We start from the raw sequence: 15,002 nt of genomic DNA, 5'->3' as shown, positions 1-15,002 counted from the left end.
ACATATAGACAAACAACCATTCACACTCACATTCATACCTATGGACAATTTGGAGTCGCGAATTAACCTAGCATGTTTTTGGAATGTGGGAGGAAACCGGAGTACCCGGAGAAAACCCACGGGTAGAACATGCAAACTCCACACAGAGATGCCCGAACGGGTAATCGAACCCGAGTCTCTGAGCTGTGTGGCCAGCGTGCTAACCACTCGCACACCATGCAGCCATGCTGTTATTTTTAATGTTAATATTTTTGTATTAATGTCATTTGGAGACATTCATGTTTCCTATCCCAGCTGTCTTCGGGCGAGAGGCGGGGTACACCCTGGACTGGTCGCCAGCCAATCACAGGGCACATATAGACAAACAACCATTCACACTCACATTCATACCTATGGACAATTTGGAGTCGTTAATTAACCTAGCATGTTTTTGGAATGTGGGAGGAAACCGGAGTACCCGGAGAAAACCCACGCATGCACGGGGAGAACATGCAAACTCCACACGAGATGCCCGAGGGTGGGATTAAACTCGAGTCTCCTAGCTGTGAGGTCACTCGACCGCCGTACAGCCCTCCTTCACAGCAAACAGGAAAAAATATGGAGTTAAATAGATTGTGTAGCGTACCCCAGGGGTCAATACCGGGACCAAAACTGTTTAACCTTTATATAAATTACTGCCTGTAATCTGTAAAGTCACGAAAATGATGCATGAAGCTACTTAAAAATGTAATCCATTACCGTTACAGAGATTTAACAAAGCATGTTTTTGGAATGTGGGAGGAAACCGGAGTACCCGGAGAAAACCCACGCATGCACGGGGAGAACATGCAAACTCCACACAGAGATGGCCGAGGGTGGAATCGAACTCCGGTCTCCTAGCTGTGTCCACCTTGTCGCCCGTAACTAACTATAGTGCTGATAAAAACATTTTTTGCGCGCATAAAATGTTCGTCTTGTAATTATAATCGTGATCAACAAAACTAAAATCACTTAATGACCTTGAACATCTCAACTAAAAAAGTAGCAGTATCAATATGAGAAATACAGAAAGTGTATTTACTGGGTATCAATTCAATACTACGACCAACATATTAAAGCTGTGAGGTCTGTGCGCTAACCACTCGATCACCGTGCAGCTGAGATGCTGTTTAATGAAAATAAAAATGTTAGAATTTTGCGAATTCTAAGCAAGCAAGGACCTAGACTAGATCAACAAAGTACTCCCAACTAGGGATGGGCATCGAGTCATTGAGCTAATTTTGTCGACCAGGTAAAAATAATAATAATAATAATAATTAACACCAACAAAAAAGAAGCCAGTGAGCACCAATGAAGAAGACACCGCTAAAAGTTTTGGCTTACCTTCATAAAAAAAACAGTATTCGGCTCAGTGTAAAATTAGGGAAGTCAAAGAATAAATGACATCTGTGTCATGCTAATGTAAACAAGGGTTTTGGGATGCCTGTTGATGTAGACGTTTGAGGTCAATAAAGGACTGGAGCTACGACTCCAAGATGGGACTTCATTCATGTGAGCTAGAAACTAGAAACTAATCTAATGTTATGTTCAGGAACCCCACGTTCTGCCCAGGATCGAACCACAGACTACAGAATGACAGTCTAGTGTCCTACGCATCGAACTAACAGCCCCGAGCTGCCAACTGGTATCCATCGCCAACTGGCATCGTTACCCTTTAAATGAATAAATCAATTATCATTAATTGTTTGAGTAACTCTTATCATTATACGCCAGGGTTTTTCCACTGTGAGACTTACAAGCTATCACTGGTAGCCAATTGTGTTGAATGAATTTATTTTGATTAGATGTTCGATGATGACCCGTGTTTATTCGTCTTTTTGATCGTTAAACAGATCATTTATCTTTCTGTCCCGCAATTGCTTCCACATGTCAGACTTCACCAGCCGCACAAAGCTATATTGTATCTGTGCTCGTGATGGATTCAGGAGCCCATAATAGCCTTCAAATGTCACTGGAGAGCCAGTCTGCATCAATGGAAGCAGGGGGGGCACAGAAGGTCTCTGATGAAGGTAGAGATCGGTGGTGTCCGGGTGACGGGATAGCGTATGGGATGAAGTATAGAAGGAGTTTTGGGTAGACGCATCCTAAGGCTTGCTTAGCAATGATGAAAGAGGATTGAATCTGTTGGATGAATGGCGCACATGCTTCCAAGTAGAGCGGTAGCCATTTGTAAACATCTACTCACAACGCACACTAAACAAATTATACCGTATTCGCTGCGGATAACGATGTATATATTTGACTTTAGCTTCTCGGAATTACTGGATTACTCAGTGATTTGGGATGTTTTCATGGAATGATATTTCTGGAAGTCTTGTTAAGGTAGGAGATGTTTGAATACAGATTCGATTATAGCTTCTATCCCAGGTGGAGTGCACGTTTTGTCACATGATCTGTGTAAAAAAAAAAAAAAAGAATTAGGAAAACAGCTGTGAACATTCACGGATAAACAGTCGCACTACTACAATTTTCCACTGAAGGTTCTTGTAGTATGATCAAATAGCAGACAACCTCTTGCAATTTATTGGTCTCGTCTTTCTGGCGAGCCGTTTTTGTTTGTGATGGGTATCCAGGAGTGACAGTGAAGAAGCAGATCTTAAACGTTGTAAGAGTAGAAGGAAAGGAGGCTGCAAAGAACATCAACTTTAAAGCAACACGCTTTGATTTGTGACATCCTTCTTCTGGTTAATTCCAAAAGCTCATGTCCCTTTTAGAGCAGGGGTCTCAAACTCAATTTACTTGGGGGCCACTGGAGCTAGGGTCTGGGTGAGACTGGGTCGCATCAGGTTTCCAAACCCCCCCCCCCCAAAAAAACGCATTTATTAAAAACAGAAAAATGAATAAACTTTGCTTTGGTTTCGATTTTCTACAATAAATGCTCTGATAAAACATTCCACTGTTCTCAAATATCTTACTTTTTAAGATATTAAGATGAAAAATAAACAATTCAAGAATAAAGAAAATCAATCAATCAGTAATAAATAAATATAATAATAATAATAAAACGGCAAATAATAAAAACTTAAGAAACCACATATAGTTGGTGGGTAGACAAATGATTTTTTTCAGATTAAAATGAACAAAGCATTATTAGAGCCCTGTAGACATGACAAAACACGACTATAGTCACATTTATACTCTTTTTATTTACAACATATTGCGCAACTGCAGGGTCTTGAGACACATGCTAACTCGCAAACTAGAGAGCTAGCCACCTAAACGGTAGCCGCGGGTTTGAGACCCCTGGTTTAGATTTTGTTCCACAGATGGCGGTAATGCACACGAAAACTGCTTGCCTTCAAGTTATTTCCTTTAAACCTAAATAGCCAAAAACTTACCACTTCCACACAGATAGGGAGGATAACTATTAACAGTTATTTAACCTTTAACATGAACATTAATCAAACGTAATAATTTTTTCTGGGTATATGATACCATACAGCATCCATATCAAACTTGCGCGGGCCGCACTAACATTAAACTTTCATATCAAGGCGGGGGCCTCAAACTTGTGTCCTGCGGGCCGCATTTGGCCCGCGGGCCGCAGGTTTGAGACCCCTGGTTTAGATTCTGTTCCACAGATGGCGGTAATGCACACGAAAGCTGCTTGCCTTCAAGTTATTTCCTTTAAGCTTAAATAGCCAAAAACTTACCACTTCCACACGGATAGGGAGGATAACTATTAACAGTTATTTAACCTTTAACATGAACATTAATCAAACGTAATAATTTTTTTCTGGGTACATGATACCATACAGCATCCATATCAAGCTTGCGCGGGCCGCACTAACATTAAATTTTCATATCAAGGCGGGGGCCTCAAACTGGTGTCCTGCGGGCCGCATTTGGCCCGCGGGTCGCGTGTTTGAGACCCCTGCTTTTAGCGAATGAAATCAGTTGTTACATTTCCAAAAGTATCTCAATTTTCTACCTGGTTTGATGCTAAGTGGATAAGAGGTGTAAACAACCTTGGAATGCAATCACCGCTTGTCTTTGCTCTCCCACGGTTTCCTCATAATGCAAAACATTTGTTGGCATAATATTTTATTTTGCTTGTTACTGGGTTACCTTGGTTGTGTAACGTATTGTATAGATTTGACTCCGGTCCCAAAATACGCTTGGATAACTGACAGTAAATAGCTGGGTTTACAGATAGCAATGTTCTGCAGTCCGTTGACTTTGTATGAACATTGACGGCCAAATTAACTTAACTTTTTGGGATGTTTATTTACCATTCTGATGTCACTTTTTCATTATAATCTGAGGGATTTGCTCATAATTATGATGAAAAATGTATACTGATGTGTTCTGTGTGGCAAATGGAACACAACCTCTTGTGTCATGTTTGCTCAGGCAAAGGTAGAGTTTGAAATCTGAAAAGGGTTTGATCCCCTGATGGTTTTGTAAGTTCACCCTGCTTGTAATGTTTATAGTAGGTTTGATTTAAGAGAAAGAAAAACACCAAAAAATTAAATTTGACCCATTGAAGAGAAACAGAAGCCATATGTTTCTTGTTTGGTCACCAGGGTTGTGTACATTTCAAGAGGGATTTTGTGACTTATACCGTCCATATACAGCAACCTTTATACCGTCTTTTTTTCTAAAGATGAGACTGTTTCTTTCGGCTCCACCAATTTTACTCTGGGATTGAAATCCGCAGACTGGCTAGGCCACTCAGGGAGGTGCTGTCTATGGATCCACAACCCAAGATCCATCCACGGCCTTGAAGTGTTCTGGCTGAGACTTGGAGGTTCTCACCTAAGATTTTATGGTACATAGCCGCCATTCATTGGCCACTCAGAGACTCTGTCTGTACCCTTAGCCGAGAACCGGCGCAAAAGCGGAATGTTTTCACCTCCATGTTTGACAGTGGGAGTGGTGTTCTTGTGGTTATATATAGCATTTCTCTGTCTCCAAACACAGAGAATCGAGTTAGTGCTGAATAACCAATTATGGTCTCATATGACCAGGGTTTGGTAAATTGGTAAATTTCAGACTAGGCATGGGACCGTTAACAGTTTCAACGTATACCACGGTATGAGAATAAGTTGCAGATGTCATCGTTCTGCACACATTGAATCTTAAAACGTATAGTCAATGACAGTACAATGTTTTCAATAAACTCTAACATGAAAGATTTACTACCTTCACAAGGTAGCGCTAGGTAGCAGAAGGCTTACAATACGTGTCGTTCAGCTGGTACCGCAGTGCGGTCGACATATTCCGTCGAGAGTCCCCAAATGTGGAGATACGGTTCAGAACGACACAGAACCCAAGGATAAGTGAACTGTTTACTCTCTACCGAAGAACAATCAACAACTACTTAGCAACAGTTGCTAATGACAATCGTATGACTGGGAAACAGAAGTGAAACGTGATGACTCAGCAAATTAATAACAACTCAGCAAATAAACAATCCAACAAGTTGTGAACTGCAGATTCATAATGTTGTGTTCTATTATATTGTTTAAAAATTGCTGTTTTTTTTATATACGTAAAAATAACACATTTTATATTTTGTAATTATAATACAGGCTGCACGGCGGTAGAGTGGTTAGCGTGCAGACCTCGCAGCTAGGAGACCCGAGTTCAATCCCACCCTCGTTTGCATGTTCTCCCCGTGCATGCGTGGGTTTTCTCCGGGTACTCCGGTTTCCTCCCACATTCCAAAAACATGCTAGGTTAATTAGCGACTCCAAATTGTCCATAGGTATGAATGTGAGTGTGAATGGTTGTTTGTCTATATGTGCCCTGTGATTGGCTGGCCACCAGTCCAGTGTGTAGAAGACAGCTGGGATAGGCTCCAGCACCCCCACGACCCTCGTGAGGATAATCGGTAGAAAATGAATGAATGAATAAATACAGGCTGCACGGCGGACAAGTGGTTAGCACGCAGACCTCACAGCTAGGAGACCCGAGTTCAATCCCACCCTCGGCCATCTCTGTGTGGAGTTTGCATGTTCTCCCCGTGCATGCGTGGGTTTTCTCCGGGTACTCCGGTTTCCTCCCACATTCCAAAAACATGCTAGGTTAATTAGCGACTCCAAATTGTCCATAGGTATGAATGTGAGTGTGAATGGTTGTTTGTCTATATGTGCCCTGTGATTGGCTGGCTGCCAACCAGTCCAGGGTGTCTCGCCCAAAGACAGCTGGGATAGGCTCCAGCAACCCCCGCAACCCACATGAGGATAAGCGGTAGAAAATATTTGATCCCTTCCCGTTCTTGAAATCATTCTTACCTCACAAGGTGGGATGTTTCTTCTATCATTGAATGATCTAGTCAACCATATTATGGGCTTTTCTCACCAGGCTTCCTGCTTGAAGGTCTTTTAGCCCAAGAAGCATGTTGTGGTTTTTCTGTGTACATATTGCAGATCCTTCTTAAGTGTCTGAACTACTGTACAGTAATTGCCCACAATGTTTTCCATATGTATAGTTGTTGTATTCTACCAGCTTTGTGCACCATGTCATCTTGATGGGGTAATGTATTTTTTCAATCCAAACTTTGGCCACAGAGTAAATTCCTCTGATAGCAAATAAATCTGAACATTCAAGAAATGTGAAAGAACGTGATATTTTAAAAAAAAAAGGTGAGATGGTAATTTTGTTCTGATGCCAGTACTTGCCTTGAGTAAGTAAAACTAGATGCATGCTAAGCAGCTGATTTTCATTATAAAACTTAATGTCATTTTGCGGATGTTCTTGTCAGACTCAATCAGAGATTCATTCATTCATTCATTTTCTACCGCTTTTCCTCACAAGGGTCGCGGGGGGTGCTGGAGCCTATCCCAGCTGTCCTCGGGCGTAAGGCGGGGTACACCCTAGATTGGTCGCCAGCCAATCACAGGGCACATATAGACAAACAACCATTCACACTCACATTCATACCTATGGACAATTTGGAGTCGCCAATTAACCTAGCATGTTTTTGGAATGTGGGAGGAAACCGGAGTACCCGGAGAAAACCCACGCATGCACGGGGAGAACATGCAAACTCCACACAGAGATGCCCGAGGGTGGGATTGAACCCTGGTCTCCTAGCTGTGAGGTCTGTGCGCTAACTCCTAGACCACCGTGCCGCCCTCAATCAGAGATAAATAAGCTAATTATTGCTATACTTGTTTTGATTGCTCAGTCCATTGTCTACTTGAAACACTTATATGCTAGGACTACGTTAAAAAGCCATAGCATTTCAGTATGTGGAATCAAACTATGGAATGGATTGAGTAAGGACCTCAAACAATGCACAACGATGAGCCAATTCAAGAAACAATACAAGCAGTTGATGTTTGCTAAATACAAGGATGAAGAGTCTTGAACCAGTCATGATGTGCTATATATATCACTATATTGACACTTACTATGGTACCCATTATGGCATTGGATGCTCATATCACCTTGTACTTCGGTACGAGGTGCATTATAAAAAAACAAACAAAAAAAAAACCCTAAACTGTATTAGGAAAGCAGGAAGTGAACACATGTAACATTTACTGATTATAAAAGTACCAGATGGAGGGGTAGGATTTAATAAGCTTTGCTTCTTCCTACTCCTTTTGGACATGTGGAACTGTGAACTGATTATGTGATGCATTCAATTGTAATCTGATGCATGTTCAAATGAAATTAAACCATTACCATTACTTCATTTATCAGCATTTACAGTAATACACAGTACAGTACAGTATACAATGTCACTATATCCTCTACTGAAAAGTAAATGTGATATTTTGAAAGGCGCTTTTTGCGGTTCTACTCCGAGTATCTCCTATGACAGTGCTTGTCCTTTCGGTCACTACACAAAAACCCATAGGTAAGGGATGGACCATATTATCGCCTAAAACTGTTGTTATTTTTAAATAATAAACATTTATCATGAACGTCCAATGTAGTAACATACTGCATAGGTAACACATCTTTGGCAGTTATAATTACGGCCAACCTTAGATAAAAACAGATAAATATGGTAATGGTTTAATTTCATTTGAACATGCATCAGATTACAATTGAATGCATCCCATAATCAGTTCACAGTTCCACATGTCCAAAAGGAGTAGGAAGAAGCAAAGCTTATTAAATCCTACCCCTCCATCTGGTACTTTTACAATCAGTAACTGTTACATTTGTTCACTTCCTGCTTTCTTATTTTTATTTTTATTTTTATTTTTATTTTTATTTTTATTTTTATTTTTATTTTTATTTTTATTTTTATTTTTATTTTTATTTTTATTTTTATTTTTATTTTTATTTTTATTTTTATTTTACCATTTAGATAGAGCTAGATAAATAGATAAAAACAGGTCAGAAATGAGTCTGTGTTGTATAGAATGAGTTAGATGTGTTTTGTGTGTGTGCTTTACTAAACATGTTTTTCTTATCTCTGATAGGAGGGTGACACCACGCAGCGAAGAACGTCTCCATACACGGCTAGAAGGGTAAGTACAACCCATATAATAAAGCATGTCATCATATTTGCTCTTCATTTGCATCTACACCAGCCTGTGAAACACACGTATTTGTTTGTGATGCCTACTATTTCGAGTGAAAGCCGAGAATTAATCACAGATTTTTATTCACCCTGCTGGATAGCCAAAGACACTTATGTTGAGGACCATCAGCAGATATCTTCATGCAAATAGCTCTTCATTGCAGGAGCCAAGAGACAGGGGTGCTTTAACATGCTTTACCACTAGGGGGCAGTGGTATGGTAATAATGAGCTGGGTTGTCATGATGACAGGCAGATGTTTAAAAACTATCAGCTAAAAAAGAAATCCATATTAAGGGCTTATTTAGATTTTGTGATAGTTTATAATTATTGCTAAAGTGTGAGTCATAAAACAGATTAAATTGAGGTTAAATTGTGGAATTGGATATAATATGCAGCCAATATGATCATAGCATTTCATGTGTTGATGTGTAGTAACGATTCCTGTTGTTTACTGAAATTGCAGACTTTGTCTCTCTTTGGGTTCCCACCAGGACCCAATGATTCACGAGCCGTATTACAAATGCTGGGAGCAGCTACTGTCAAGGGACTGACACCCGTTCACTCATTGCCACTATTTGCCTGCAAAAGCTGGCTTTGCATGCGTCACGTACGTACTTATGTGGGCACTACTAATTTGCAAGAAGGTTTTCAGTCTGTGAGAACAACTTGGCATTTTCGCTGTCGGCAAGTGTTAGAGGTGCGTCCTTGAGGACACAATATTTATGTATTTTCCATATTTTATTTCAGGCTAAAGCTTGGCATTTAAACCTTGGCATGTGTTCTGTGATTGATTGGCGACCAGTCAAGGGTGGAGTCTGCTAGAAGGTTACTTAATAGAGAGCAAGGCTCCACCAAGGCGGAATTGAATGTGTAGTGTATTGACAACAATTTGTGTGCAAATAAGTTTTACAAGTTCCCATGACAACAGATGCTAATGTCGATACCGTCTATATACAGCAACCTTTATACCGTCTTTTTCGCCTCTCCTCCTCCATATCAAAGGGGTGCTCAACGCTAACACTGGCTAAGAAAGTAATAAACAAAGCACTATTAAACACGAACATACAGAGCTGCCGTATAGCTCTTCCATCTCCCAGTTCCCATGACGACAAACGCTAATGTCTATATACAGCAACCTTTATACCGTCTTTTTCGCCTCTCCTCCTCCATATCAAAGGGGTGCTCAACGCTAACACTGGCTAAGAAAGTAATAAACAAAGCACTATTAAATACGAACATACAGAGCTGCCGTATAGCTCTTCCATCTCCCAGTTCCCATGACGACAGACGCTAATGTCTATACACAGCAACCTTTATACCGTCTTTTTTGCCTCTCCTCCTCCATATCAAAGGGGTGCTCAAAGCTAACACTTGCTAAGAAAGTAATAAACAAAGCACTATTAAACACAAACATACAGAGCTGCCGTAATTAGCTTCCATCTGCCGGTTCCCATGACGACAGACGCTAATGTTGATACCGTCTATATACAGCAACCTTTATACCGTCTTTTTTTGCCTCTCCTCCTCCATATCAAGGGGTGCTCAACGCTAACACTTGCTAAGAAAGTAATAAAATCTATATTGCTATGAATGATATGCTTGTTTTAGATATTGTGCTTAAAAGAAATATCGATATTTAAAAAATATTAGCCATATTTTACTGTGCAGGACTTTCCTCACTTTCCTATGGTTATTTTGCAATAAGTTGAGGTTTTATGGTTATCATGGCAAGCTATTCAAGGATGATGATGTCACAATGGTGGTTCAACTTTTTTTATTTTTGTTCTAAAAACGAAATAGTATAGTTTTTTTGTTTTCTTTTCTTTACTGCCTGGACATTTTTATAGATTTCTGATTTCATGCGAATAGTGGTTTGGACCGGGTCTGCATTGCACCCTTGCAATGATGCATATGTTCCTGTGTCATCTGTAATCCACTACAGGAATGATGTAAGGCTATGACTGGGGTCAATGCGCCTGCGTGTGTACGTTGGTTTATTGACATACCACTGGCACAAAGTCGGATATGAGTCATAAGAAGGATTTCTTTTATTTTTTTGCCTGTGTATTCAATCAGCAAATGTTTTTTAACGGGAAAAACACGTTCCGGAGAGATTTCTATGTTTACAAAATTATGGACTAGTGTTTGCTGCATGTTCCTAAGGTCACTGCAAAAAAGGATAGGAAATGAACTGTATCCATTCAGCATTTGCATGTTCTTGTCGCATCTTGTCTCTTCGAATCTCCCCCATCATACGTGAGTCGTGTATACTTCTTGACGTGGACCACCCAAAGCTTTTGACAGCTTAACAATAACAGGTCCACTTCCTTTAAGTGATAAAGCTTTGGCTCCAGTCAGGAGTGGATGGGATATATACTTATTGTTTCATATCACTACTGCAGCTACTTTGTTTACAGACCTATTATTATGATCGTCTCCTCCTCCATATCAATAGGTGCTCTATGCTAACACTTGCTAAGAAAGTAGTAAACAAAGCACTATTAAACACGAACATACAGAGCTGCCGTATAGCTTTTCCATCTCCCAGTTCCCATGACGACAGATGCTAATGTTGATAGCGTCTATATACAGCAACCTTTATACCGTCTTTTTTGCCTCTCCTCCTCCATATCATAGGGGCTCTCAACGCTAACACTTGCTAAGAAAGTAATAAACAAAGCACTATTAAATACGAACATACAGAGCTGCCGTATAGCTCTTCCATCTCCCAGTTCCCATGACGACAGACGCTAATGTCTATACACAGCAACCTTTATACCGTCTTTTTTGCCTCTCCTCCTCCATATCAAAGGGGTGCTCAAAGCTAACACTTGCTAAGAAAGTAATAAACAAAGCACTATTAAACACAAACATACAGAGCTGCCGTAATTAGCTTCCATCTGCCGGTTCCCATGACGACAGACGCTAATGTTGATACCGTCTATATACAGCAACCTTTATACCGTCTTTTTTTGCCTCTCCTCCTCCATATCAAGGGGTGCTCAACGCTAACACTTGCTAAGAAAGTAATAAAATCTATATTGCTATGAATGATATGCTTGTTTTAGATATTGTGCTTAAAAGAAATATCGATATTTTAAAAATATTAGCCATATTTTACTGTGCAACCAAGTGTGCAGGACTTTCCTCACTTTCCTATGGTTATTTTGCAATAAGTTGAGGTTTTATGGTTATCATGGCAAGATATGCAAGGATGATGATGTCACAATGGTGGTTCAACTTTTTTAAATTTTTGTTCTAAAAACATCCCATCTCCTTGTACCGCAGAAGCTGTTATTTATGCTTTTATCAGCATGAATAACTCATCATTAGAAATGTAGAAAAAAGTATTGTGGCTTGTATTGCAAAATATGGTGCTGTTTTACAATTCAAAACAGAATTTTTGTCTTCGGTGTAAACAAATTCTTCTGGTTAGACACCACTCTAATTTTTGTGTCCCTTTTTTTTATTTTGTGATCTGTTTTTCCTCCTGGTGAGCACAAATACACTGTGGCAATTAATATGATAATATGGTTGCTGGCGTCCTTTTTTTCCAGACATCAGCGTGCGCTCTGTTAAACTGAGGTCTGACTGAGGTTTTTCTGCTAAGAGAGGAAAAAACTAGTATCTCATGTCTCTGTCGGTGCCTTGCCAAAGAGACAAAGTGTTTTTTTTTTTAGACAGAATACACTTTACTATTATGCAGCAACAACTTTACATCCATATAACTGAATATTTATATCTGATCACTTTGCTATATAGGTTGCTAATTTTTTTTGTTTATTTAATTTCAATGGTGCCACACTTTGGAACCCCCCTGTTTTGCGTGTTGGTTAGGAAGACGAGGTGCTGCCAGGCAGGCGAAGGAGGAGGGTTTCCAAGCTGTGTCAGATATTGGGTTGCATTGTTGGGGGTTCTTTACACCTTTTAAGACCTGCTGGTGGGACTGCTGCACTCTCTGCTGGTATTTATTTGGAACCTATATTACCTATATTACTTTTATAATCAGTATTTGTTACATTTGTTCACTTCCTGCTTTCCTAATATAGTTTATGTTTTTTTTTAATTTTGTTTTTGTCACGTACCGAAGTACGAGGTGATATGACCATACAATGACATAATGGGTCTTCATCCATTCCATAGTTTGATTCCACATACTGAAATGCTATGGCTTTTTAACGTAGTCCTAGCATATAAGTGTTTCAAATGTAGTTCTTCCCTGAGATCATATTTCTCCTCTCTTGTAGAGAAGTATTGGATGACATTTTTAGCTAATTGCTTATTTTTAGCCTTATGCATTATTTTAGCTGTTTGAAGATGAACTATATCAGCAAGTTGAAGTATTTGTGATTTTAGAAATAAGGAGTTAGTATGTTCTCTGTAGGCGGCATTATGAATTATCCTTACTGACCTTTTTTTTGAAGTAATGTGGGACATATTCCAAGAGACATTCACAATTTTAACCCCTTTAGGGTGTTATATTTTCTACAGTGTAAATTAGCATGATTAGCATACACACTAGTTAGCATGCTAAATGCTTGCTAATGCATAGAAACAGGAAGTCTGCGCCATCGCTCGTCAATGACGCCATGCAATGATGCCATGCAATGATGCCATGCAATGATGCCATGCAATGATGCCAACTGATGAACAGTTGACTGTAGTTCTTTGCTAACTAACACAGTTACAATGCAAGTATAATGTAACAATGTAATGTAATGTAATAATGTAGTAATGTAACAATGTAATAATGTATAACAATACATGTTTTTCTTTCAATCACGGCAGCAAAATAACCTCCAATGGAGACAAAGAAAGCTACAAGTACCAGCACTTTAATAGAAGATGAGAAACACTTGAATTCGTGAAAAAAAAAAAAATCATCGCAAAACCCATAGTGTCAACATATATCTTCAATGATGGTAAAAGTATCCGTAAATGTTCATTCATATGTATTTATATGCATTCCAAAGTGAAACATTCTGCATTCAAACCACAAATTTAATTGGATTTACATGATCTCTTATGGGAAAAATTGATTTGGTTAGAGTCTGACCTTCTGGAATGGATTAATAATGCTAACCAAGGTTCCACTGTAATTCTAAACCCAAAAAGGAAATGCAGTTTTCACTCTGTTGTATATATCGTGATGCATGCGTTCCACCACACACAGAACCAGAACCACAAACATCGCACATGTCACAGTGATGGTCTGCACCCCTGGGCTGAGTCTGGATTAATATGAGGCTTGCTCAAGGGTACCTGTCAGTAGCAGTAATAGTCCTATACAACTTATTTCAATTCCTTGCAGTTAAACCATGATTTTTCGGTTAGACGGCTCACGTCCTAAGAGACTCGGCTACCGACTCCCCATTTACATCCACATTAAGCAGTCACTCAAGAATGTGCTTCTGCTTTGTCCATTTACTTTCATGGAAAGTTTAATTTTCAGCACTGCTGGGTGTTTTTCTGTTGGCTTCAATGCTGATGCATATTACACATAATTGGTTTTATGACACAATTACAATGCCAATTACACATAAGCAATTCCATTACAATTTATATTGATTTATTGTATGGTTCCAATCTCGAACACGTAGCTCTCAACAGGACTTTATGACTGGTGAGGGTGAGACTGGTGGGAGATTTTTGTTTCACAGATGTGGGTTTGGCCGGGAACGCTCTTGCATTCTGACATCATTGTTGAGAAAGATGAACATTGATGTGACAACAAGCGTTTCTTTTGTTAATAAACAATCTGATATTTCCCACATGAAGCGCTACATATCATCAACTCCTGCCAATTCGAAACCGTTGGTTGATGTACAAGCAATAAAATTTCAGAAAGTTGGAACGTGATAAAATGTTGAAACAAAAACAGATGAAATTTGAAATATTTTCTGACTTGAATTTAACTAATGGAACACTATACTCTGCTCAAAAAAATAAAGGGGACACTAAATTCCTTGATCTGAATGAATTAAATACTCTTACTTTGTTCTTTACACAGTTGAATGTGCTGACAACAAAATCACACAAAAAATGTCAATAGAAATCAAATGTATTAGCGTTATTGGAATCACACTCAAAATAAAAATGGAAATTGGTGGAAAGGTAGAGCTGGGTGTCAGCTGCATAACAGTGAAAATGTATGTGCAACTTTCTGAAAATATTGCCAAGAGGTAGAATTTAAATAAGGAAGAGCAGAGGCTCCGAGATTGAGCCCTGGGGCATGCCAAAGGAAATGGGGCACGGATGGGATTTGGATGATCAGAGTTGATCGGAACTGTGGATTGGTGTGTATGCCATAGGAATATTTTGCAGTCTGTGATAGTACATAGTTGAATGTGCTGACAACAAAATCACACAAAAAATGTCAATGGAAATCAAATGTATTAGCTTTATTGGAATCACACTCAAAATTAAAATGGACAAACACTATACAGGAGGATCAAACTTTTTGACTATTTAAGG

The 15,002-nt window shown here is 39.4% G+C and overlaps 1 protein-coding gene across 5 annotated transcripts in view; it reads left to right on the top strand.

Annotated features, from left to right (window-relative positions):
- Positions 1-15,002, top strand: part of LOC131131711 (uncharacterized) — a 225,899-nt gene that overhangs the window by 7,242 nt on the left and 203,655 nt on the right. For all 5 annotated transcript variants that reach the window (XM_058076659.1, XM_058076655.1, XM_058076657.1 and 2 more), the window contains exon 2: positions 8,427-8,474. The gene's annotated coding sequence lies outside the window, so the exon portion shown is untranslated. The remainder of the gene's footprint in view (positions 1-8,426; positions 8,475-15,002) is intronic.

This window comes from Doryrhamphus excisus, chromosome 6, assembly GCF_030265055.1.
Source record: "Doryrhamphus excisus isolate RoL2022-K1 chromosome 6, RoL_Dexc_1.0, whole genome shotgun sequence".
Classification (NCBI taxonomy): Eukaryota; Metazoa; Chordata; class Actinopteri; order Syngnathiformes; family Syngnathidae; genus Doryrhamphus; species Doryrhamphus excisus.
The sequence above is the reverse complement of the archived record's forward strand: the minus strand, read 5'-3'. Positions and strand labels throughout refer to the sequence as shown.